Genomic DNA, 24704 nt, shown 5'->3' on the forward strand with positions numbered 1-24704 from the left:
GGGGGCACCGCACACGGCTAAGAGATCAATGATTAACTTGTGTGTCTATGGGGTGCCCCCTCCCCCGTATATAAAGGAGTGAAGGAGGGGGGAGGGCCAGCCCTCTATGGCGCGCCCTGGAGGAGTCCTACTCCCACTGGGAGTAGGATTCCCCCCCATCCCTAGTTGGACTAGGAGAGAAGGAACGGGCACACAGGGAGGAAAGGGGGGCGCCGGCCCCCCCTTCCTAGTCCAATTCGGACCAGAGGGGGAGGGGGCGCGCGGCCTGCCCTGGCTGCCCCTCTCTCTCTCCACTAAAGCCCATTAGGGCCCATATACTCCCCGGGAGGTTCCGGTAACCCCCCAATACTCCGGTATATGCCCGAACTCTCTCAAAACCTTTCCAATGTCCAAACATAGTCATCCAATATATCGATCTTTATGTCTCAACCATTTCGAGACTCCTCGTCATGTCCGTGATCATACCCGGGACTCCGAACTACCTTCAGTACAACAAAACACATAAACTCATAATACTGATCGTCACCGAACGTTAAGCGTGCGGACCCTACGGGTTCGAGAACTATGTAGACATGACCGAGACTCATCTCCGGTCAATAAGCAATTCGGAACCTGGATGCTCATAGTGGTTCCTACATATTCTACGAAGATCTTTATCGGTCAAACCGCATAACAACATACGTTGTTCCCTTTGTCATCGGTATGTTACTTGCCCGAGATTCGATCGTCGATATCTCAATACCTAGTTCAATCTCGTTACCAGCAAGTCTCTTTACTCGTTCCGTAATGCATCATCCCGCAACTAACTCATTAGTCACATTGCTTGCAAGGCTTATAGTGATGTGCATTACCGAGAGGGCCCAGAGATACCTCTCCAACAATCGGAGTGACAAATCCTAATCTCGATCTATACCAACTCAACAAGTACCATCGGAGACACCTGTAGAGCACCTTTATAATCACCCAGTTACGTTGCGACGTTTGGTAGCACACTAAGTGTTCCTCCGGTATTCGGGAGTTGCATAATCTCATAGTCATAGGAACATGTATAAGTCATGAAGAAAGCAATAGCAACATACTAAACGATCAAGTGCTAATCTAACGGAATGGGTCAAGTCAATCACATCATTCTCTAATGATGTGATCCCGTTAATTAAATGACAACTCATGTCTATGGCTAGGAAATTAACCATCTTTGATTCAACGAGCTAGTCAAGTAGAGGCATACTAGTGACACTCTGTTTGTCTATGGTACTTAGTACATGTGTGAATACATAGACAAACATAGTGTCACTAGTATGCCTCTACTTTACTAGCTCATTGAATCAAAGATGGTTAAGTTTCCTAGCCATAGACATGAGTTGTCATTTGATGAACGGGATCGCATCATTAGAGAATGATGTGATTGACTTGACCCATCCGTTAGCTTAGCACTATGATCGTTTAGTTTATTGCTATTGCTTTCTTCATAACTTATACATGTTCCTATGACTATGAGATTATGCAACTCCCGAATACCGGAGGAACACTTAGTGTGCTATCAAACGTCACAACGTAATTATGTGATTATAAAGATGCTCTACAGGTGTCTCCGATGGTGTTTGTTGAGTTGGCATAGATCGAGATTAGGATTTGTCACTCTGATTGTCGGAGAGGTATCTCTGGGCCCTCTCGGCAATGCGCATCACTATAAGCCTTGCAAGCAATGTGACTAATGAGTTAGTTACGGGATGATGCATTACGAAACGAGTAAAGAGACTTGCCGCTAATGAGATTGAACTAGGTATAGTGATACAGATGATCGAATCTCGGGCAAGTAACATACCAATGACAAAGGGAACAACGTATGTTGTTATGTGGTTTGACCGATAAAGATCTTTGTAGAATATGTAGGAACCAATATGAGCATCCAGGTTCCGCTATTGGTTATTGACCGGAGATGAGTCTCAGTCATGTCTACATAGTTCTCGAACCCGTAGGGTCCGCACGCTTAACGTTCGATGATGATCAGTATTATGAGTTTATGTGTTTTGATGTACCGAATGTAGTTCAGAGTCCCGGATGTGATCACGGACATGACGAGGAGTCTCAAAAGGATCGATACATGCAGATTGATATATTGGAAGGTTATGTTTGGACACCGGAAAGGTTTCGGATGAATTCGGGTATATACTGGAGTACCGGGGGGTTACCGGAACCCCCCGGGGGCTATATGCGCCTACATGGGCTTTAGTGGGAGAGAGAGGAGGCGGCCAAGAGGTGGGGGCGCTCCCCCCCAAGCCCAATCCGAATTGGGAGGGGGGCCGGCCCCCCTTTCCTTCCTCTCCTCTTCCCCTTCCTTCCCCCTCCTATTAGACTAGGAAAGGGGGGAAACCTACTCCTAGTAGGAGTAGGACCCCTTGGGGTGCACCATGAGGGCCGGCCGGCCCCCTCCTCCCCTCCTTTATATACGGGGGAGGGGGCACCCCATAGACACACAAGTTGACAGTTGTCTTAGCCGTGTGCGGTGCCTCCCTCCATAGATTTCCACCTCGGTCATATCATTGCAGCGCTTAGGCGAAGCCCTGCGCCAGTAACTTCATCATCACCATCACCACGCCGTCGTGCTGGTGAAACTCTCCCTCGACCTTAGCTGGATCTAGAGTTCGTGGGACGTCACCGAGCTGAACTTGTGCAGATCGCGGAGGTGCCGTACCTTCGGTGCTACGATCGGTCGGATCGTGAAGACGTACGACTACATCAACCGCGTTGTCATAACGCTTCCGCTTTTGGTCTACGAGGGTACCTGGACAACACTCTCCCCTCTCGTTGCTATGTATCACCCAGATGGATCTTGCGTGTGCGTAGGAATTTTTTTGAAATTACTGCGTTCCCCAACAGGGATGCCGAGCAGGCGTCTTCTCCGCGGCCCAGCGAAGCCCAATCTGGGAGGACCCGGAGCGGTCGGACTCGGCACAACCGTGCCGTCACGGTCGGCGACAGCCAGGGTGATGAGCCGACCCCGGATGCTCGGCGCCGGCATGACCTTCCCCCGCCATCCGGCTGCCGCGCCCGGTCGGTGTCAGCCGGCCCGGCCCCCGCCGCCCCGGTCGCCTGCCGGCTATGCCCGCGCGACATCAACAACAATGGCGCCCGCCACCGCATCGAGCAGCTGGCTCTTTCCTCCAGCTGGAGGAGGACGACGCTGTCGGCCCAAACTGTTTCGGCCCGCGCATCCGCGATGAGCCCTTCACCAAAGGGTTCATGGTCCCTCGTGACACCCCGAAGTACAACGGGACCGCAAAGCCGGAGGACTGGCTCACTGACTACACCACTACCGTCAGTATCGCGGGCGGCAACCGGCATCTCGCCGTGCGCTACGCCCCCTCATGCTACAGGGCTCAGCCCAGACGTGGCTGAACAGCCAGCCGGCTGGCAGCATCAACTCCTGGCTCGACTTCGAGCATACATTAGTGCGCAACTTCACCGACACCTACAAGCGGCTCGGCCGGCCTCGCCAGCTTGCCATGTGCGTTCAGGGGCCGGAGGAGACCGGATGCCAGTACCTCATGCGCTGGACTGAGCTCCGGAAAAGCTGCGAGGGAGTCCACGAGGTCCAGGCCATCTAGTACTTCATGGACGAGTGTCGAGACGGCACCTTGCTCAAGCACAAGCTCATGCGCTCTGAGCCGACCACCATGGCCGCGTTCATGGCCATGGCGGACAAGTACGCCACGGCCGACGCCGCTACAAAGATCCAAGTCGTGGTGGACGACGTCGACAGGGCGTTGCCAGCGCCTCCCTCCAACCCGGCTGGCGAGAGCAGCCGCAAGTAGAACAACCACCCCAGCAACAAATGCAAGGGCCAGTAGCCGACTCCCCGCCACGACAATCGCCTCGTCGCTGTGACCGAGCAAGCACCCCCCGCCGAGCAGTGCGGCGGCCGGCGTCAGCGAACCGGCAAGACGGCCTGGCAACCCGCCATGAATTTCGAGCAGATGCTCGACGCTCCTTACAAGGACCACATCGGCGCAAGGCCGTCCACGCATACGCTCCGGCAATGCGCCATCACCCAGCGCCTGATGAGGGCAATCTCCCTCCGCCTCCTCCTCCGGCACCGGGCGCGGGGCAGCAGCCTCCGCCCTGCCGCCGCCCCCCCCCCCCCCCCCCCCCCCGCGGCCGGTGCCATGCGTGACGACGCCTTCCCCAACCCAAACGCCTGTTACATCGTCTTCACTAGCGAAGGCGACGACAAGCACAGCGAGCGCCGACTTCGGTAGGAAGTAAACACCGTGATCTCGGCCGTGCCCTAGTACATGCACAGGTCGGATTGCTCGGTCAGGTGCGTCAAATAAAATTCAGCGAGGTATTTTTGGGTTTTCGATAATATAGATCTGAAAATAAAAGATGTAAATAAAAGAAAAGGCAAATAGCAATATGGATCTGAAAATATATGATGGGAAAATAGACCCGGAGGCCGTAGATTTCACTAGTGGCTTCTCTCAAGAAATAGCATACGATGGGTAAACAAATGACTGTTGAACAATTGATAGAAGATCGAATAACTATGACGATATTCACGCAATGATCATTATATAGGCATCACGTCCAAGATTAGTAGGCCGACTCCTGCCTGCATCTACTACTATTACTCCACGCATCGACCGCTATCGGCATGCATCTAGTGTATTAAGTTCATAGATGATACGAACATTGCGACGTCTAGAATATTATCAAGTGCGTCTGCTACTAAACTCGAACCAACTAAGGTGAACGAGGAGAGTCTATTCGAGGATGCTGATACAATTATAAGTTGTCCAAATATATTGCACACCGACAGAGATGGCAAGAAACGTTTGCTATGCGGTTCAGGTATTCGTGGTGCGAAGATGAGCGCGCGTCAAGCTGGTTATTTGGACAACAAATTGATGCATAGACGTGCTTGTACGAATCTTGTACATGCACATACAAAAGGAAATATAAGAGAATCACAGAAGCCACGTGAGCCACGTCCATATATAAAGCCAATATGTCAAATTTGGTTTGATAAATAAAAGGAAGTTAGATCCTTTCCAAAAAGTATATGCTCATACGTGGCAAGGTGCAGCCCAACTTTCGTACAACTCCCCGATGGAGCTGCACGTTGGGTCCTAGTTGCATGGGGAATAGTCCTTTTTTTAGTCCCTTTACCTTACGTACGCATGTGCCTTTTTAAAAATAGAAACTATATCTTCTTGTTAGCTAGTAGTTCTCCTTCTGCTAATTGCGTGCCATAGAGACCATCACAAAACCTCGTCCTCCCGCTATGGTTTCCCCCCGCCGCCAGCGCGGGTGCCCCCGCCCCACTCCCCCTCCCCTCCTCCTCCCCGTACCCCCCCCCCCCCCCCCGCATCGCCCCCCCTCCCCCCCGCATCGCCCCCCCCCCCCCCCGGAGCGGGGCGACCAGGGCGGCTCCCCTACCGCGCCGCCTAGTCCGCCCCGTATCTCCTCCTCCTGCCGCTGCCGCCGGCCGGCAGGGCCAGGAGGTGCCAGCGTGGCGTCGTGGCCTGGCTGGCGGTGGCGCCCCCTGCTCTTCCCCGGCGGGGATTCTCGGCTCGGGCGGTGTTTCCGGCGGTGGTGTTCCTTGGCCTATGGCGGCCCAGTGGCCTGGTGGCGGCTGGCGGTGACCTGTCACGGTGGTGGCGACGCCCTTTGGCGGCGGGGCGGCGGGATGGCGCAGGTCGGCCGGCGGCGCGGTCCCGGCCCAGATCTAGGGCCTATGGGCCCCATCCGGGTCTGAGCGGGCCGGTCTTGGTGTTGCCTCGCTGCTCTCTGTGCGGTGATGAGGTGGAGCGGCTCAGACGACGGGCAGCGGCACCGTTGGCACATCTTCTGCAGCGCGAACGCGGGGGCTTTACGGGCATTTGAGCGCCCGGCCGGACCTGTGTGCCCACGGGTCTGGTTTGCCCCTACTATTGCGTCCGGTCGGTTACCGTCGTCGACGGTGGAGGTTGTGCCCACCTGCGTACCGATGGTGATGCTACCCTAGTCCCGGCTCCTCCTCATCGTTGTGCAGACCCTACTTCGTGGTGCCGTGGTGAGACGGCGTGGAAGCTTCAAGTCCGTGTTGGCGCAGGGTGGTGGCCGGTTTGGTGGCGCGCTCCGGAGCGTCTGAGGGATGGGTTGCGATCGGGAGAAATCCCCGTCGGCTTGGCCGACAACGGCGTGGCGGCGCTTGCGGGTGTCGTCAGTCCTTCCTGGAGGGCGTTGGAGCGACCCTTCCTCTCCCCTCGCCGCGTACCAGGGGAAACCCTTCGCAGCAGCGTCGTCGTCGTCGCATCCCTTCTTGGAGGTGTTGCTTGGTGCCGGTATTCCGGAGTCGTGGAGCTTGGCGGGAGTTCTCCGGTGGGCGCAGCGGTCGTGAGGCTTCTTCGTTTTTCGTTGATCCACCGCTCTTGGCATTTGTTTCTTTTTTGTTTTCTCTTCTGATAAAGACCGAACCTCAATGGCGAGATCCTATCTGTTGTTGCGGCCGATCTTTCACGACACTCCACCACCAATAGCAGAAACCTCTGACCCGCGCACGCGATGTACATGAAGTAGAGGGTTTGAACCTTGTGGCCCAGCACGAGAAAACCAATCTTAACGAAGGTACTCACGCACAAAACAATTTCCACGAAGAGAAATCGCAACACAGAGGTTTTCTAAAGATCCCTCGAAAATTTGATACGGGTGTCTACCCTGAAAAACACATCATGTCTATTTCATAAAAATATAACCTGACCAGTTTACAACGATGCACACCTAGGCTTTATAGAAGTAGCCAACTTGAAACACACGCACACAAGGTTTCCAAAAGACACACGTACACATATTTCCTAATCCGTAGACTCTTTTCTTAGTTTAAACTAACTCCAGGATTGGTAAGCTTGGTGGGCCCCATCCAATCTCCTTTAAACATGTAAAAATCCACGTGAGTAACTTCTTGATGCTCGTGATCTTTTCTGGTGGTCGACCCCAACAGAAGTAGTAGTAATTCCGATCTCTATTTTTACCAACCGATGCAATCATTGATTTCCTTCTAATTAATATATATGTGTTTGTTTCCCATATTTCCTGACGCAGCATCTGTGCTGGTGCTCTCGGGATCTCAGAAAAAGAATTAGTTTTATCACTTAATGATTCATACTTGTAGGAGTCCCGTGTATATTGCCTTCCTAGTAATTTGTTTCCCTGGCAAACTGGCATGCATGCATGAAGCCGACCTTTCTTTGCTTTGATCCGTACCATGCAACCAACTACTCCCTCCGTTCCTAAATATTTGTCTTTCTAAAGATTTCAAATGGTCACCACATACGGATGTATATAGACATATTTTAGAATGTAGATTCACTCATTTTGCTCCATATGTAGTCACCATTTGAAACCTCTAAAAAGACAACTATTTAGGAACAGAGGGAGTAGAATGCATGCACATGGCTTCAACTAGGGCTGCAACCTTCTCCTCGTAGTTCTCACCAAAACTATTGTATTTTGGTACATATAAATCTCTGCGCTCTAATTCATTGACCTGTGGAAATATTTTATAAACATTGAGAACACTGACATTAGTCGTGGCTGCATCATCTTCCGTTTCTTTTGGACGAAACTGTGTTGCTTCCGCCCCAGCACCTATCGTTCGTTGTATCGTGATGGTTGCTTTGTAATACAAAGCGGGAGAAACCTTTCTCGGAACTAATTGCGGGCCATATAAATCGTGATGGCAAGTTGTACTAGTTACGTAGTTAGGAGTCTAGGTGGTGTGGGCCTTAGGCCATGCGTTGGTTATATATAGAAGTAGATGGCGTCCATGTAATAAGGAGATTAGTTTTGTATTTGGAGTTGTGAAGTATACACAAAAACGTCGGAGTCGAGGGCGACCATATCGTGTGTATTATCTGTGATTTTCCATCGAGGAAATTATTAGTGACGGAGGGTTGATCATCACATCGACGCATACGTGCTGATCTATGGGGATCATTATTTTTTGTTCGTGTATTTTCGTACACGGGTGAATCTTGTTATTGGAGGTTGAGGGACGAGGTGGAAGAACAGTTGATCAAGGATCACCGTGAAAGATCGGGCCATCTACGCGCGTGAATTATCGTCTCGCGAGTTTGAGCCTCATCAAGTGGTATTCAAAGCTAAGGTTAGTCACGACGATTCAATTTGCAATATCGTCTGCGGAGGCGAGCATCAACATGTTGAGCGGGAACATATTGATGGAGGAGGAAGGCATTGGTGAGGTCATTTTTTTCACACTCGTTGCATTGTGAACGAACGACGTGTCAATCTGACAATTGATGAGAGTACCGTGGTCAATATGGTGAGCATCGAGGTGGTGGAAAAATTGGGGCTGAAGATGACACTTCTTGGAAGACCATACATGCTGAAGTGGTTCGAAGGTGAAATCCAAATTACGCACCAGCTTTATTGGCGAACATCATTGAATTTTTTTGTAAGCGTCGTGACATGCTTCGTGATGCTATACTTCAAAATATTATGAAACTAATTGAATGTGGTGAGTTACAAACATGGACCGGTGTGAATCAAGATGGGGTCGCCTAGGCCTGGTGATACTAGGTGGGGCTCTCACTACAAAACTTTTCTCTACATTATTGCTATGTGCCCCCGCAATCCATGATGTAATCACCACTCTTGGACAAGATGTGTCACAAAGGAGTGATTGACCAAAAATGCATACTGTTGTTGGAGTGCTTGAGTCATTTGACTTTATTTTCAATGCACGCTTGATGCTTGTCTTTCTTGGATACACAAGTGATTTGTCTGGTGGTTTGCAAAGAAGCGACCACGATATTCTAACCGCAATGGCAATGGTTAGATTGGGAAAAAGTATAATACAAGAACTGCTATCTAATGCGTGGGATGCATTTCTTCAAAAGGTCACACTATTTTGTACCAAGCATGAAAAAGTATAATACAAGAACTGCTACTCACGAGATGGACCAACTTGTACGCACCGGACATGACGGCGCGTCCGAAACAGACGATGCCGTCCTTGTAGCTAAATGAAGCCAACAGTTCAGCCAGCCACGACGAGAGACAAAAAACAAAAAGGCCTACAGCCTAGTACATGTTTTCACCCTTATTGAATACTGAGGACATATCGCCCCATAGAGATCTAACGAAATTGCTGTGCATACGATGAACAGTGCATATGATTTTCGTACGACATGATCTTACTCGTCCATCCAACTGATCGAACGGCTGCTGACCACTGTCGTATGTACATCATACAAAATTAGTAGTACGTGTAGCAGTTCTCGAGATCTAAAGGATGAAAACTAAGAAGCGAAGTCACTACAGGGTCACTGCGGACCACCCACATCAGCCAACACCCTCTTGTCTTCAGCAGCGAGCATCAGGCGAACCTCCTTGATCTGCTCCAGGATCTCTCCCTTCATCTTCTTGAGAGGTTGTGTTGGCGTGCCAGGCCAGTCAAGGGGCGAGGCTGGGCTTGAGGTCGCCTGGGTTGACTTTTTCACTGGTGTCCTGCTCGGCCTAGAGATGTCTGAGCTCCGGAAGCAATCCTTGCGTATCCCCAAAGCCAGTTTGGAAAGGAGGCCTGAGTGACACCTCCAGTGTCCATCAGGTCACCCTTCATCCCATAGTCAACGCGGGGGGGGGGGGGGGGGGGGGGGTCTTTGAGGATGCAGGATATCCAGTGCGAGATCTTCTGCATTTTCTCCAGCGAGTCCTCGGTGTACAAAACCATCCACCTCTTGAGGGTCCTCCAGACCAGCCACCAAATCTGTTTAGTGTCAGACCAGATAGCATTGTCAAATACATGTTTATTCCTGATTTTCCACAGGCTCTACAAGGCACATGCGCAAAAGGCATTCAACACTTCACGTTTCTTGTTTGCTGGCCAAAACTTGGCAATGGAAAAATAGTTAGACCCTAATTCGACTGAAAAAAAGAGGAGACCTCACTCCAGTGCTACCACACAGTCAAAAAACAAGTGGTCTACTATTTCCTGTTCAGAACAGAATAGACACACTGGGTTTTTATCAATCCCTCTTTTAAGCAAATTGTTTTTAGTCATCAGTTTATTGTGTGCCAGAAGCCAGAGGAATACTTGAGTTCTGGGTGGCACAACAATAGACCAAACAGAAGGTATAAAGATGGGCTTTACTCCTCTAAAATTTATGATGCATACAGAGAACTAGAAGAGTAAATCCCCTTGGATTCATATTGCCAAACCATAGCATCCTCATCTCCAGTGAGGGCAGTCCCTTTTATGATTTTTTCAAGGCAGTACCACTCTTTCATCATAGCAGGGGTAAAAACCCTCCTAAAAGTAAGTTTGATATTACTCCCATCCCAAACATCAAAGACTGTCACACACTGTTGATGACAAATGGAATATAATGGCCAGAACTGGACAGAGAGAGGAGAGGTACCAAACCATATGTCTTACCAGAATCTAGTTTTCCTCCCATTTCCTACTGCTCATCTATAACCAAATTTAAGTGCCTTAGCAGCCCACATAACCCCCTGCCAAAACTTAGAGTGAGCTTGTGGTCTACAAGCAAATATATTAGGAGCATTCCTAATGTATTTTTTTGTCTATGATGGTTTTCCAGATCTTACCCTCATCTTGGGCATATCTTTTGACCCAACTACCTAACAGACATAAATTGAGATCTCTAATATTAGGGACCCCTAGGCCTCCATGTTCTTTCTTCATACAGACCAAATGCCAATTGGCCAGATGAAGCTTCCTGTTTCCCTCAAAGTCACTCCATGGACAATGAGCTAGTTGACTATTAATCAAGTCTAGTGCCCATTTAGGGAACTTAAAGAAGGACAGCAGATACACAGGAATGCTAGCCAAATAGGCCTTAATGAGGGTTAGTCTAGAAGAGTAGGACAGTAATTTCCCCCTCCAACCAGCCTTCCTCTTCAAAATCTTATCAATGAGAGGTTGAATATCTTGTCTCCTCAGTTTATCATAATGTAATGGAATTCCTAGGTATTTTATTGGAAATGTACCCACAGTACATCCAAAGATATTAACAAAGGGAGTTAATTCATCCTCCCCAATACCTAGAGGTATGAGTTCACTCTTAGCATAGTTTATTCTCATACCTGAGACTTTCTCAAAGCAGGTCAAGATCTTTTTAAGGTTAGCAGCTTTAGATTCATCCTCATCCATAAAGAGGATGGTATCATCTGCATATTGCAGACAAATCACCCCTCCAGGGATGAGTTCAGAACAGAGCCCTCTTATCAGATCATGAGAGGATGCTTTAATGAGTATTCTAGTTAGCACATCTACAACAAGGTTAAAGAGTAAATGGGATATAGGATCCCCTTGCCTTAGCCCTTTGTTGGTTATGAAGAAATCACTTTCAGCCCCATTGACTTTGACCCCAACAGAGCCCATATGTGTGATTTGATGAATCCATTTAATCCATACAGGACCAAAATTTCTTTTATGAAGAATATCCAACAAGAAATCTAGATTAACCTTATCAAAGGCTTTCTCATAGTCTAGCTTAAGCACAAGACCTGAGTTATCAGAATGATAAGTAGAATGCAAAACCTCATGTGCAGTCACTACACTTTCAAGGATATATCTCCCTTTAATGAAAGCTGACTGATTACTGGAGGTGAGGAAGTTCATAACAACAGCAAGCCTGTTAGTCAGGACCTTTGTGAAAACTTTAAAAATACAGTTTAGCAAACTGATTGGCCTGAATTTCCTCATGTTGGTAGCATCTTCTTCCTTAGGTATGAGGGTAATCATGGCAAAATTTAGCCTATATATGTCTAAGTTACCTGCATGGAAATCATCAAACAGAGCCATAACATCCTGTTTGATGACTTCCCAGAATTCTTGTAAGCATCTAAAGTGATAAACATATGCTGATATGAATATTTTACATGCCTACACAACGATGATACTCACATATATTCATAAGCATCTAAAGTGATAAACGGAAAAATGAACGATTATGTTGGTGGTTAGCTGAAAACACATGCACAGGGGTTTTCCCCCATTTATTGAGGATCAAGTTTGGTGTGTGGTGGAACCACTCATCAAAAAATATCTTGATACTCATTTAAAAAAATTCTGAGGACCATGTTTATCTTGGTACTCATACTAAAATGGCCGTATGCATCCCTAGTTGGTGCAGAGGCCGGGGAAGTGAAATTCTCCCCCATTTTCATCATACCTGGAGCCTTGGCTCAGTGGTTGGGCATGCGGTTGTGCAGCCTAACGACCCGAGTTCAATTCCTAGAATTGATAGGTGATGCACAGGGGTTTTCCCCATTTATTGAGGATTAAGTTTGGTGTGTGGTGGAACCACTCATCAAAAAAATATCTTGATACTCATTTAAAAAAATTTGAGGATCATGTTTATCTTGGTACTCATACTAAAATGGCCGTATGCATCCCTAGTTGGTGCAGAGGCCGGGGAAGTGAAATTCTCCCCCATTTTTATGAAAAGTCACATACTCAAGCCTTGAAGCTCCCCGTGCGCTCCTCCCCCCGTGCGGCGGCGCCGCGCCGCACCGGGCCTCCCCGCCGGGCCTCCCTCTCCTCCCCGCCAGCCTCCCTCTCCTGCCGCCGCCGCCGCCGAGGGCATTGCAGGCTAAGCCTGCGGGCCGCAGCGGCGGCGGCAATCTTCCTCGGCCGGCGATCGGATCTGGGTGGCGGCGACCCACTCTGGCCGATCCAAGGGCGATGGCGCAGGCCGGTGGCGACCAGGGTTGTCGTGCTGGTGCCGGCGACGAAGAGATCACGTCGGCGGCTAGGGTGTCCGATCTGGATCCCATTCGGATCTGGATGGTTGTTCCTCGAGCCGTCGTGTGCATCCTTTGTTCCGGCGCGGCAAGCGGCCTCTGGACTAGGCACGCGGCACGAGGACGTCGGGGGCTCCGGCCCTTGGCGTGGAGGTGGTGGCCATCTTCTTCGCCGGAGGTGGTCGGCTAGATGGTTGTGGATTCTCGCATCCAGTCCCGGCGTACAGTGGGGAGACGCGGCTGCCGGTGAAAACCGTGCTATGACTCGGGTCATGGTGGGCGATGGCGGCGTTTTCGCGTCGTTATCTTGTTGAAGACATCGCCTTTGCAGCTTCTGTCGACTTGCTTGCGCTGCTCAGGGTGAAAACCTTGATCCGGAGTTTCCGGATCGGACGATGGCGGTGCTTTTGGGGCGTCGTTTTCCCTCATGGGAGCATCGTTTTTTGAGCAGCGGCTGGATGCAGGACCAGAGGACGGATTCTTTGGTGGAGCGGTGCGGCATCTCACTCATTGATGGCGGCGGGTCTTGGCGGCATGGCGCTGTGGTGACTCTACGTCCGATGCGCGGAGATGGACTCGCGCAGGAGGGTGACGCGGTCTGGCGTCGTGGTGGCGTCGACGGCAGCTAGACCGGGCAATGTAGATGCAGCAGTACAGCTCTGAAGATGGATTGGTGGCAGGTGGCTGCGGCGGCCTCAGACCCAGCAGGCGTCCTGGTTGAGGAGTGCGCCGGACTGGTAGGTGACCCATACCCGGCAGGCGTCCTGGATGAGACCTCATGTCTTAGATGTTAGGTTTGGCTGTGAGGTCTGTTGTACTAGGTCCAGACTATCAGCATCCCTTCATCACTTGGATAGGAGTAGCGACACTTTTGTTGCCTAGACGGTGGCTTCAGTCTTACTGTTGTATGACTTTGTAAGGTCTTGTGTGAATAATTAATAAAGTGGCTGCATGCATCGTCCAGATGCAGAGGCCGGGGGTCCTCCTCCATTTCTAAAAAAAAAAAAGTATCTTTCTATGTTTCAACGTGGACACTAACAGCTGACAACTAACATTTGCTAGTTATAGAAAAAACACTTAAAAAGTGATCTCAGCTACATCAGCATTAACTAGATAGTGGCCGGGATGAAACGGTCCTAGCGCAAGCTGCAGACGCCAATGTTTTTGACGATGTAGACTAGCTTACGCATTGTCGTGCATATTTCCGTGTGAGGATCGTAGACTTGAAGTACTTTTACTTGTTCGTGGCTAAAATAGTAGAAGATCAGTTTACCACCGTCAGGTGTCACCCTCAAAGGAATGTATTCATAGGTGTATGGGGAAACAGGGATCGTGTACGCCTTGATCCATGTCTGTTTGACTGAATTGGTTAAGAGCCAGATGTTGGCACGTCCGAGATAGCTCGCTGGTCCGTAATAGTTCTTGGGCTTCTCCAGCACAACCATGCATACAGCACCACTGAGCTCGGTTATGCGGCGGGCCGTTGTCCAATGCAGCGGGCCTGGCGGGCCTTCGATCTCCCGCCTCCACGCTTAGGTTTTGATTTCAGTTTTGGTGTTGGCAGTAGTGGTCGGAGTGGAGGCATTTGTATCTTCTAGAAAAATTCGGTTGATGTTGCAATAAAAAACTTTTCGGAGTATCATGTGGATGCTTGGGTGCTTCAAACAGAGAAGGAACAGTGGCACCTTTCATGTTTTTACGGGGAAGCAACGAGATCCCTCAGGTACAAAACTTGGAACACAATGAAAAGGTTGAGAGGAGACAACACTCTTTCATGGATGTGCATTGAGGATTTTAACGAGATTTTGCGGTCCGAGGAACAATTTGGCCCAAATGAGCGTGACAGTGCACAGATTGAAGCGTTCAGAGAAGCGGTGGATGTCTGTGGGCTTGCTGATCTGGGTTACCACGGTCTGGACTGGACTTGGGAGAAGAAAGTGGCAGGAGGGCATTTTTGCAGAGTCCGGTTGGATAGAGCTTTGGGTTCGGCCTACTGGTCTACTCTTTTTCCCTTTGCTACGGTTGAACATATAATTGCGGCAAAGTCTGATCACTGCCCTATATTACTGGAAACGGAGCTCGTTGCTACGAGTGTCCGAGCAAAGCAGAAGCGGTTTAGGTACGAGTGCATGTGGGAACGCGATCCGAGATTTGGTGACGTGGTCGCGGAATCTTGGAACTCTACAGGTAAGGCCCAAACTGTTGGGGCGCTCTTTGATAAATTGGCCTCTGTAGCAAGGACATTGCAAAAGTGGGGCCGAACTACGTTTGGGGCGGTCAGGTCGGAGCTGCGGTCGCTACGTCTACAGCTTGTGGAACTGCGTGCGCTGCCAGACCGTGTTGGCCCGTCACCGGAAGAGGAGCGCGTTGAAGCCAGAATGGCCGAGCTGTGCTTACGGGCGGAGATTATGTGGCGACAGCGGGCGCACATACAGTGGCTTGCGGAGGGAGACAATAATACACAATTTTTCCACAGGAAGGCTAGTGCAAGGAAAGCAAAAAACCGCATCAGTGAATTACAGCGTGCAGATGGCACGATGTGCACGGATGAACAAGAGATGGCGAGCATGGCTACTGCTGGAATTTAGTCTATTTTGGGCAGCCCAATAACTATTTCAGAAATTCCTAATAAATCCTATAGGCCCACTTAGCCCATTTGTGCAAGGCAAGGGATACTACTAAAGTTTAGTCCCACATTGCTAGTTTAGTGGGAGTTGGACCTCCTTATAAGGGAGGTTCTTTCCCCGCTTGTATGAGCATGAGAACAAGAGGGATATCCACGCGCGCTCCTCCTCCGCCGCCCGCCTCATCACGACGCGCTGCGGGTTGCGGGAATGAGCCGATTTCCAAATTTTTGCCACGCACTACGGGTATACGAAAGGTCACTCGGGAGCTGGAAAGTTTTTGCTGTAGTGGACATTGAATACGAACGGTGCACCCTTCGGCTGCTGCCTATTTTTTTCATCTCGCGCGTTCCCTTCAGCTCCCGGCGCAGCCTCTCGCCTCCTTCTCTTACGCCTATAAAAGGGAGGTCGCTCCTCTCAGAGAAACGCACCAGAACTTCTCCTTCCTCTCGCCACCGGTTCCAATCTCTGTGCTGCTGATGTCTTCCTCATCCCGGCTTGCGGCGTGCACCGCGAGTCGGGACAGTAGGCCTCCGAAACCACACCTCTTTGAGTCCTGTACGGGAGAAGGGTGATAAGGTTTTTGGGGAGCGCTCCGCGCGACTACTGACTTCTTCATCACGGACTCCTACGACTACTTCCCGGACGACGACTTCTTTCCCGACGTCGACAACTTCATCAACGACATGGCTGGAGAGGATGTCGACCCCAAGTCCAGTGCCTCTGCTGCTGCTGTCCCGTATGTGTTTTTCCTCTTTCTATTAGAGGTTCTGCTACAGTTTCTTGTTCTACTGTTTGCCCTAGATATGATAGACTCTGCTTCATATATGAAACTTGTCCTACTGTCTGCTCTAGATAAACTTGGTTACAGTTCCTATATGCAGATGTTATTTACCTTCTTTCTGTCAGATCGCATGACTAGTTTTGTCACTGTTATATTAGTCATGCTTTATCTAATATTTCTTTTAATAAAATCATTTGGTAAATTGCTCATATTTCCAACAATCCAAAAACCTTATTATAGGCAATTTACCCCGAGTGGTTTTGCTGCTTCCATGAGACCTCCTATGTTTGAGGGTATCCACTATAAGAGGTGGCGCCTGAGAGCAGTCTTATGGTTTCAAACCATGAGTTGCTATGACGCCACTCTTGGCAAACCTGAAGGAGAGCTTGATGCTCAACAGGCACAAGCTTTTCAGAAAATGGATACTCTGTTTAAGGCTGCTCTCTTGAGTGTTCTTGATGAGAACATAGTTGATGCTTATGCGTCAATTGATAATGGAAAAGATATGTGGGATGCACTCGAGGCCATGTTTGGGGTCTCGGATGCTGGCACTGAGCTGTACATCATGGAGCAATTCTATGATTACAGGATGACTGAAGAGCGCTCGTGGTTGAGCAAGCTCATGAGATACAGTCATTTGCTAGAGAACTTGAGCACTTCAGTTGTATGCTACCGGACAAGTTTGTTGCCGGAGGTATCATCACTAAGCTTCCTCCTTCGTGGAGGAACTTTGCTACCTTGCTGAAGCATAAGAGGCAGGAGTTTTCCGTCCCGGATCTCATTGGCACTCTTGATGTGGAAGAAAAGACGAGAGCAAAGGACACACATGCTCGAGGTATTGAGGAAGGATCTAGTGCCAATGTGGTACAGAAGTAGAACTTCCAGCCCCACAAGTTCAAGAACAAGGGCAAGTTTGATGGTAAAGCAAAGTTTGATGGGAAGAACAAGGCTGTGCAACACACGAACTTCAAGAAGAAGAATGACAAGAAGAAAGGTGCTTGTCATGTGTGTGGGGATCCTAATCATTGGGCTCCTAGTTGCCCTAATCGCTATGACAAGCGTCATCCTGGGAAAGGCGGCAAGACCGCTAATGTTGTCATTGGAGACACTGACATGAAGGATGCTGGGTATGGTATATTTCCCACTATTCTTTCAGTATGTCATTCTCCTAACCGGTTGATTGACACGGGTGCTAATGTGCATGTATGCGGTGATATTTCCATGTTTTCGTCTTATCAGACCGTAGGAACTTCAACCGTGCTGATGGGCAACGGTTCAAGTGCTTTTGTTCGTGGTGTTGGCACCGTCGATCTGAAGTTTACTTCGGGGAAGATCGTGCGGCTGAAGAACGTGCATTATGTCCCCTCCGTCAATAAAAATCTTGTTAGCCAATCTCTTCTGTGTAGAGATGGATACAAGCTTGTCTTTGAGTCGAATAAATTTGTAATATCCAAGTATGGAACCTTTGTTGGTAAAGGCTATGACTCAGGAGGCCTGTTTCGTTTATCCTTGTCAGACGTTTGCAATAAAGTTGTTAATCATGTTTGCAACAATTGTGAATCAAATGTGTGGCATTCACGTCTTTGTCATGTTAACTTTGGTTGCATGTCGCGACTAGCGAAGTTGAACTTAATCCCTAGTTTCACCACCGTCAAGGGATCTAAGTGTCAAGTTTGTGTGCAAGCTAAGCAACCTCGTAAGTCTCACACGACTGCGGAAACGAGAAATCTTGCACCACTAGAGCTCATACATTCAGATCTATGTGAAATGAATGGTGTTTTGACAAAAGGTGGAAAGAAATATTTCATGACGTTAATTGACGACTCCACTAGATACTGCCGTGTGTATCTTCTAAAATCTAAGGATGAGGCTTTGAACTTTTTCAAGATCTATAAAGCTGAAGTGGAAAACCAACTTGATCAAAAAATCAAGAGGCTTAGGTCCGACCGTGGTGAAGAGTATTTTTCCAATGAATTTGATGCTTTTTGTGCGGAACATGGTATAATCCATGAGAGGACACCTCCCTATTCACCTCAGTCAAATGGGGTGGCCGAAAGAAAGAACCGTACTCCAATTGATTTGGTTAACGCCATGTTAGACACATCGGGTCTCTCCAAGGCATGATGGGGGGAGGCGATATTGACGGCATGTCATGTCCTGAACCGAGTTCCCACAAAGAACAAAGAGATAACTCCATTCGAGGAATGGGAGAAAAAAAGGTTAAAACTCTCTTATCTACGAACATGGGGTTGTTTGGCAAAAGTCAATGTTCCAATTCCAAAGAAGTGGAAGCTTGGACCAAAGACTATGGATTGTGTTTTCCTGGGATATGCTTTTCATAGCATCGGCTATAGATTCTTGGTTGTAAAATATGAGGTACCTGACATGCATGTCGGTACGATCATGGAGTCAAATGATGCAACTTTCTTTGAATATATCTTTCCCATGAAGGATATGGCTACCTCATCTAATCAGGAGATGCCTAGTTCATCGAATCAGGAACCAGTTACAATTACCGAACCTGCCATTTCGATGGAACACTTTGAAAGTCCTGTGGAGGAGAACAATGAAGTTCCTACTAGGAGCAAGAGACAGAGGACTGCAAAGTCCTTTGGTGATGATTTTCTTGTGTATCTCATAGATGACACTCCCAGTTCTATTTCAGAGGCCTATGCATCTGAAGATGCTGACTACTGGAAGGAAGCAGTTCGTAGCGAGATGGATTCCATCTTGACGAATGAAACTTGGGAGATAACTGATCGTCCTTATGGGTGCAAACCTATAGGATGCAAATGGGTATTCAAGAAGAAGCTTAGGCCTGATGGTACTATTGAAAAGTACAAGGCTCGGCTCGTGGCTAAGGGTTATATCCAAAAGGAAGGTGAAGACTTCTTTGATACTTACTCACCTGTGGCTCGACTGACCACTATTCGAGTTCTACTTTCACTAGCTGCCTCACATGGTCTTCTCGTTCATCAAATGGATGTTAAGACTGCTTTCCTAAATGGAGAGCTGGACGAGGAAATTTATATGGAACAACCAGATGGGTTTGTACTAGATGGTCAGGAAAGAAAAGTGTGCAAGTTGCTGAAGTCTTTGTATGGACTCAAGCAAGCACCCAAACAGTGGCATGAGAAGTTTGAAAGAACTTTAACAGCTTCATGCTTTGTTGTAAATGAAGCTGACAAATGTGTGTACTATCGCCATGGTGGGGGCGAGGGAGTTATCCTTTGCTTGTATGTTGATGACATACTGATTTTCGGAACAAATCTGAATGTCATTAAGGAGGTCAAGGACTTTCTATCTCGCTGTTTTGAGATGAAGGATTTAGGAGTGGCTGATGTCATTCTGAACATCAAGTTGTTGAGGAGACGGTGATGGTGGGATTACATTGCTTCAATCTCACTATGTGGAAAAGATCTTGAGTCGCTTTGGTTATAGTGACTGCAAGCCCTCTCCAACACCATATGATGCAAGTGTGTTACTTCGAAAGAATCAAAAATTGCTAGAGATCAATTGAAATATTCTCAGATTATTGGCTCGCTTATGTACTTAGCCAGTGCTACAAGACCTGACATCTCTTTTGTTGTTAGCAAACTGAGTCAGTTTGTCTCAAAACCAAGAGATGTGCATTGGAAAGCTCTAGAGAGAGTTTTGCGTTATTTGAAAGGCACTGCGAATTATGGAATTCACTACACTGGGCACCCAAAGGTGCTTGAAGGGTATAGTGACTCAAATTGGATCTCAGATGCTGATGAGATAAAGGCCACGAGCGGTTATGTATTCACTCATGGAGGTGGCGCTGTTTCTTGGAAGTCTTGCAAGCAGACCATCTTAACGAGGTCAACAATGGAAGCAGAACTCACAGCACTAGATACAGCTACGGTCGAAGCAGATTGGCTTCGTCGGCTCTTGAATGACTTGCCGGTTGTTGAGAAACCCGTACCGGGTATCCTTATGAACCGCGACAATCAAACTGTGATCACGAAAGTGAGCAGCTCAAAGGATAACATGAACTCATCAAGACACGTTCAGAGAAGGTTAAAGTCTGTCAGGAAAATGAAAAACTCCGGAGTTATTGCATTGGATTATATCCAAACGTCTAAAAATCTGGCAGATCCTTTTACTAAGGGTCTATCACGTAATGTGATAGATAATGCATCGAGGGAGATGGGTATGAAACCCACAATATGAGTTGTTCACAGTGGTAACCTATTCTTTGTGATCGGAGATCCCGTGAATTAGATGTGCAAGACAAGCTGTTGGTCAACTGAGAGGAGAGTATCCTTACTATTAAACAATACCACTCCATGAAGATGCAATACTCTCCTAAAACTGCATGGCAGGTTGATGTATATCTTAATGTGTTCTAAGTGGCTCATTTAAGCAGAGATGTTGTCCTGCAGAACATCTTTTGAAGAACACACCTATATGAGTCTGATTGTCAAACGTCGCAATCTATGAGAGTAGGGTTCTCTATAGTAAACTCATGAAAGGTCTCGGAGTATGACGCATAAGCTCCACCCGCGGGGAAGACCCACGGTAGCCACGTATCGGTCAAGGCTTTATGTGAAGCTAGATTCGCAGAAAACTTGCAGTTCAAGGCCCAGTCCACTGTTCAAGTTGCTTACTAGTGTAGCATAGAGTTCTAGGTGGAAGTTCAACTTAATAGTCTCCACTGCAGTACCGGTATATAAAACAGTGTTTTGGAACCAAAGGCCAATTTCTGTGTGCCTCTGGGATCTGGTGGGGGATTGCTGGAATTTAGTCTATTTTGGGTAACCCAATAACTATTTCAGAAATTGCTAATAAATCCTAGAGGCCCACTTAGCCCATTTGTGCAAGGCAAGGGATACTACTAAAGTTTAGTCCCACATTGCTAGTTTAGTGGGAGTTGGACCTCCTTATAAGGGAGGTTCTTTCCCCACTTGTATGAGCATGAGAACAAGAGGGATATCCACGCGCGCTCCTCCTCCGCCGCCCGCCTCACCACGCCACGCCTCGTCACGACGCGCCACGGGTTGCGGGAATGAGCCGATTTCCAAATTTTTGCCACGCACTACGGGTATACGAAAGGTCACTCGGGAGCTGGAAAGTTTTTGCTGTAGTGGACATTGAATACGAACGCTGCACCCTTCGGCTGCTACCTATTTTTTTCATCTCGCGCGTTCCCTTCAGCCCCCGGCGCAGCCTCTCGCCTCCTTCTCTTACGCCTATAAAAGGGAGGTCGCTCCTCTCAGAGAAACACACCAGAACTTCTCCTTCCTCTCGCCACCGGTTCCAATCTCTGTGCTGCTGTTGTCTTCCTCATCCCGGCTTGCGGCATGCACCGCGAGTCGGGACAGTAGGCCTCCGAAACCACACCTCTTTGAGTCCTGTACGGGAGAAGGGTGATAAGGTTTTTGGGGAGCACTCCGCGCGACTACTGACTACTTCATCACGGACTCCGACGACTACTTCCCCGACGACGACTTCTTTCCCGACGTCGACAACCTCATCAACTACATGGCTGGAGAGGATGTCGACCCCAAGTCCAGTGCCTCTGCTGCTACTGTCCCGTACGTGTTTTTCCTCTTTCTATTAGAGGTTCTGCTACAGTTTCTTGTTCTACTGTTTGCCCTAGATATGATAGACTCTGCTTCATATATGAAACTTGTCCTATTGTCTGCTCTAGATAAACTTGGTTACAGTTCCTATATGCAGATGTTATTTACCTTCTTTCTGTCAGATCGCATGACTAGTTTTGTCACTGTTATATTAGTCATGCTTTATCTAATATTTCTGTTAATAAAATCATTTGGTAAATTGCTCATATTTCCAACAGCTACTAGTTTCTACGGTAACCTTTATGCTTCTGAAAATACAATTGGGATCGAGGAAGTTTTATCTCATATACCACCTAGGGTGGATGCAGCCATGAACAATATGCTCAATGCTCCATATACCAACTCTGAAGTGAAAGCGGCGCTGTTTCAAATGTTTCCTACCAAGGCCCCGGGACCCGATGGCTTTCCTGCACACTTTTTTCAGAGGCACTGGGAGTTGTGTGGTGATGAGGTAACTGATATGGTGCTCCGTGTTCTAAAGGGAGAGGATTCCCCGGAGGAGATAAATCAAACGTTCATTGTTTTAATCCCCAAGATCGCAAGTACAAAAAATCTAGGACAGTTTCGACCGATCAGTCTCTATAATGTGATCTTCAAGATTGCATCTAAGGTTCTGGCTAATCGGCTCAAGCTTATTCTCCCCGACATCATCTCTGAGGAACGATCAGCATTCGTACTGGGACGTCTTATCACAGATAACTTCATCTCTGCTTATGAATGTCTTCACTATATGAAGACGAGGAAGTTAAAGGGTAACAGATTCTGTGCTTTGAAGCTTGATATGATGAAAGCATAGGATAGAATCGAGTGGAATTATCTCGAACGGGTGATGCTAAAATTGGGCATTAGTCCACGTTTCACCGAGATTGTTATGAGGTGTCTTACTTCAGTTTCTTTCTCTGTCGTTTTCAACGGTGAAAAGCAAGAGGAGTTCAAGCCATCACGAGGCCTCAGACAAGGTGACCCAATATCTCCATATCTATGCCTGCTGGCAGCCGAGGGTCTCTCTTGTTTGCTGAAATAGGATGATCCGAATGAGAGTGTGCGGGGTGTTAAGGTGGCAGAGGACGCTCCCGAGGTAAATCAATTGCTTTTTGCCGATGATAGTCTCCTATTTTTTAATGCTACACCTGAGATGGCGTTGAGGGTGGACTCTTTGCTGCGCCACTATTGTGATGCTTCTGGCCACCGCATCAACAAGGATAAGTCATCCATATTTTTTAGCAAGGGTTGTACGGACTCTCTGAAGCATGAAGTCAAACAGATCCTAGAGGTCCAAAATGAGTGATAGGTACCTTGGTCTTCCGGCAGATGTGGGGAGAGCTAAGGAAGGGTCTTTCAAATACCTAAAGGATCGAATATGGAAGCATGTGCAAGGATGGATGGAGAAATCTTTATCCGCTGGTGGCAAGGAAGTGCTAATTAAATCAGTTGCTCAGGCAATTCCTACATATTCTATGGCTTGTTTCAAATTACCACGGGGCTTATGCCAGCATATCAATGGTTTGTTGAGGAAATTTTGGTGGGGATCAAAGAAAGGAGAAAGAAAGACTGCTTGGGTCTCTTGGGAAGTCATGTCACAACCAAAGTGCATGGGAGGTATGGGATTCGAGATATTGAGCTCTTCAACTTGGCGCTACTCGCCCGGCAAGCCTGGCGACTCCTGACTCAGCCTACCTCCCTCAGCGCTCGGATACTTAAAGCAATATATTATCTGTCTTCTTCAATCCTCGAAGCAGAAGTGGGCAAGAACCCATCACAAGTATGGCGCTCCATAGTTGAAGGGCGGGACGCACTAAAGCTTGGCCTTGTGAAGCGTATCTGATCGAGAGAAGGCACCAATATTTGGCACGACAACTGGATTCCCTGCGATTTCAAGCTGCGGCCGGTATGTCCAAAATCTCCGGACCCTCCTCAACTGGTTTCAGAACTAACAAACCCTGTCACTTTCACATGGAAACGGGCAATGCTCCAGGAACATTTGTACCCGATGGATATGGAGGCAATCCTCAACATCCCCCTTAGCAGCAAAATGCAGGAGGACTTGGCATTATGATCGAAAGGGGATATTCACAGTAAGCTCAGCGTATAGGCTACTCGCCTCGACAAAGCAGCAGCGTACAGACTGGCTTGAACACAACGACGGGCATTCTAACGGCAAAGCGGACAGCCGCTCATGGGCCAAGCTATGGGGAGCACAGGTTCCCTCAAAGGTGCGGGTCTTTGCTTGGAGACTAGCGAAAACTTCTATACCCACAGGGGCTGTTCGCAAGCACAGAAGCATGGCCGACTCTGCTGAATGCTCACTATGTCATGCGGAGGTGGATACATGGCGCCATTCTCTTTTTGACTGACATATGGCGCACTGTGTTTGGGCACTTGCTGACGAAGAAATCACTGAAACAATCATCTCCAACCGAACGGACGATGCCAAGTTGTGGATGTTTTGGCTGGTGGATACCCTACCGACGGCAGCCCTCGCGCGTGTGCTCGTAATGATGTGGGCAATTTGATGAGCGAGACGCCGAGCTATTCATGACAGCCAGTTCCAGAGGCCTCTTAGTACCCATGTTTTTGTAAACAAGTTCATGGCGGAGCTTGACCAAATCCCAGAGAGGGGGGCATGCATCAAGGATCTGCACACTCAATCAAAGGACTTGCATGCAACTTCCAGGGGCCTGCATGCAATGCCTAAGGGCCTGCATGTAATTTCTAGAGAACGGGGCAGCCAGCGCAGCCTGCATGGTTACCGCCAGAAGCCCACGACGCCAAGATAAATGCGGACGGAGGTTTTCTAAAATCGGGGACAAGGGTGCTTCTACAGTGGTCTGTCGAGACAAACGTGGAAACTACCTAGGGGCTTCTGCTATCATCTTCGAAGGCCTTCTAGACCCGGCAATTCTCGAGGCACAGGCATGC

Source organism: Aegilops tauschii, chromosome 6 (assembly GCF_002575655.3).
Source record: "Aegilops tauschii subsp. strangulata cultivar AL8/78 chromosome 6, Aet v6.0, whole genome shotgun sequence".
Classification (NCBI taxonomy): domain Eukaryota; kingdom Viridiplantae; phylum Streptophyta; class Magnoliopsida; order Poales; family Poaceae; genus Aegilops; species Aegilops tauschii.